This window comes from Octopus bimaculoides, chromosome 10, assembly GCF_001194135.2.
Source record: "Octopus bimaculoides isolate UCB-OBI-ISO-001 chromosome 10, ASM119413v2, whole genome shotgun sequence".
Lineage (NCBI taxonomy): Eukaryota > Metazoa > Mollusca > Cephalopoda > Octopoda > Octopodidae > Octopus > Octopus bimaculoides.
The window spans coordinates 77,210,205-77,213,692 of NC_068990.1; positions in this window are offsets into that span (position 1 = coordinate 77,210,205).

Sequence of the window (3,488 nt, forward strand, 5' to 3'; positions counted from 1 at the left end):
TATATATATATATATATATATGTATGTATATACATACATACATACATACATACATACATACATACATAGGTAGATAGATACATATATACAGGTAAGAACATATGTACATGGTTGCATATTTAGATATTGAGCGCGATCAGTCGCATATTCTTTTGTTTGAGACTATTCATTGAATTTGTGGTCAAAATTAGTGTCACAACTATCAATCTTCTTAGATAATTGCTTATTCTTTTTATCCCGTTCAGTAACCTCGTCATCCACACACCAACCAAAAAACATAAAAAGACCCAAATTTTATTCAAGATCCTAGTGAGGTCCGTCTCAAACTTGAATTCATCATGTAGCGATTTGCAGCAAGCAACATGGCCGGATCCGATGACATCAACATCATTAGAAAAAGCACCGAAGCTAAACAAGAACGGGAAAGGTAAATAGAGCCATTTCATTTGTCGCTATAGAAGAAACCAAAACGATAAAGCGTATTTCTAGGCATATGAAGTCAATTATGATCTATTTAATTGCTATAAAATGACAAAAATACATCTCTCTGTTGGCTACACGAACAAGAATGAAACTACATTGGGAGTCTAAATTCATTCAGAACAGAATTAATGTCCTGCAAAGCAGTTACGTCAGCAAGCGGCATTTGTTGAGCGTAAGAGGAGAATTAATGAGTGTAGTTTTATTTCGAAAGGTAAGTGATGTAATTTTATTCCCCATAGTCTATATATTGTCCAAACAGCTCTATGCAAACATCCTTCTGAAACGGACATGCCTATAACAACGAGGAAACGATCGTATTACAACAGATCAGCTTCCTTGCTCTACTACGTTCCCTCGCAGTAATGCTTACCATCTACACCATCGCGTCAATAACTGTAGTTGCAGTGGACAATATGTCCACTATGAGCTGGCTGAGGAAGGATTATAATCAATTTAAAGGTATTCAGAGAGAAATTCTTCAAAGAAAACAATCCTTTTATAGGCGCAGGTGTAACTGTTTAAGGAACTCATTTAGCAACCAGATGGTTTCAGGTTCGGTTCCACTATACTGCTCCTTGAGCAAGTCTCTTATACTATAATCTCAAGCTGACCTATGCTTTGTGAATGGATATGGCTGATGGAAACGAAGTAAGACCATCGTATATATGTGCATGTATGTATGTATGTGTATGTGTGTGTATGTATGTGTATGAATGTGTGTGTGTGTATGTATGTGTGTGTTTGTGATGGTGTTTGTGTTTGTATTCCACTCTACCGCTTGACAACCTACGTTGGTTTTTTTACGTTCCCGTAACTTACCGGTTTCGTAATTTAGATTTATACCCCTTATACCTGTAGTTACGCCTAAATATATAACTAAATGCTTCCGCACCAATCTTGAGGAATCGGGCTTCACAAAATTCACTCCTTAAAACATATATACATACATGCATGCATACATACATACATACATACTACATGATATACATGCATGCATACATACGTACATACATACATACACCATACGTACTTATGTACATAGAGGCATGCATGCATACATACATACATGCATGCATACATGCATGCATACATACATTCATACACACATACATACACACACATACATACATACATGTATACATACATACGTACATATATGCATAACGTACATACATGTATGCATGCATACATACATACATACATACATACATACATACATCGTGGCACTCCATCGGTTACGACGACGGGGGTTCTAGTTGATCCGATCAACAGCCTGCTCGTGAAATTAACGTGCAATTGGCTGAGCACTCCACAGACACGTGTGCCCTTAACGTAGTTCTCGGGGATATTCAGCGTGACACAGAGTGTGACAAGGCTGGCCCTTTGAATTACAGGTACAACAGAAACAGGAAAAAAGAGTGAGAGAAAGTTGTGGAGAAAGCGTACAGCAGGGCTTACCACCACCCCTCGTGGGGATTTAGGTGTTTTGTGAAGCCCGATTCCTCAAGGTGTTTTAGGGAGCCTCGTGGAGCTTTAGGTGCTTTCGCTCAATAAATACTCACAACGCCTGGTATAGGAATCGAAACCGCAATCGTACGACCGCGAGTCCGTTGCCCTAACCACTGGGCCATTGCGCCTCCACATACATACATACATACATACATACATACATACATACATACATACATACATACATACATACATACATACGAGAACGCATACATGCATACCTACATTCAGGCGGTGAATATGCAAAATCGTTAGACTATATGAAAAACACCGTATGGCATTTACTGGATATTTTTTTTGCGCTCGGTGTTCAAATGCTAGCGACGTTGAGTTTGCCTCAATGAAATAAAGATCCAGCCCAGCGTGCCCATGGTTATAACCTTAAAAACGACGACGATGACGATGATGATGATGATGGCGATGAGATCATCAAGAGGATGACGACAATGATAATTATGATGACGATGATGCAGATGGTGATTTCTCTTTCTCACCTCTCTTTCGCCTTTCTGCATTCACTCTCTCAATAGCTTTCCTTGTGTCGCTCACTTGGGACTTCACATACTCCCGGCTTTTATAATCCGCTAAAATATTAAGAGATACCGGCGACCCATTCAAATGACATCTATCTAATCAATCTTGATAAACCTACACACATGACGAATGGTGACTATCATCACAGTGGCAATATTGCTGTTGCTGTTATTGGTGATAATGTTCATGATAAGGATGGTGATATTGATAATGATGATGATGTTGGAGATGATGATGACGATGACGATGATGACGATGATGATGATGGTGACGACGGCTGTGATGATTGTAGTTGTGAAGAAAGGAGAAAATACAATATACTAGTGATGATGATGATGATGATGATGATGACGATGATGACGATGATGACGATGATGATGATGACGATGATGATGATGATGATGACGATGATGACGATGATGATAATGACGACTGTGAAGATTATAGTTGTCAGGAAAGGAGAAAATAAAGACGATAATAATAAAAGACACAAAAATACAATATACTAGTGATGGTGATGATGATGATGATGACGATGATGATGATGACGACGACGAGAATAAGAATAAGAATAGCAACAACAACAACAAAACGCAGAGAGAAGAGAAAAAGAACCAGCAAAAATCGATAACAAACTCATGGTGAAAGAATGATCGAAAAATATAGATTAAAAGAAAGAAGAGCTGGAATAGAAGAATGTGATGAAGAAAGAAAGAAAGAAAGAAAGGTAGAAGAAAAAATTAAAAAAGAAAGAAGGAGAGAAATGTAGAAAGGAAGAAGAGTGATAAAAGAAAAAGAGAGAAAGAAAGGCGCAGATTATAATATGAATTAAACTGAAACAGATTATAAAATCTTTACAATATTTCCGGATTAGATGACACATCCTTCGGCAAGGTTTTCGTTTTTGCTCTCATACACTTCCCGCCCCGTACTCACACTCCTTTCTCATTCACTACTGCCTT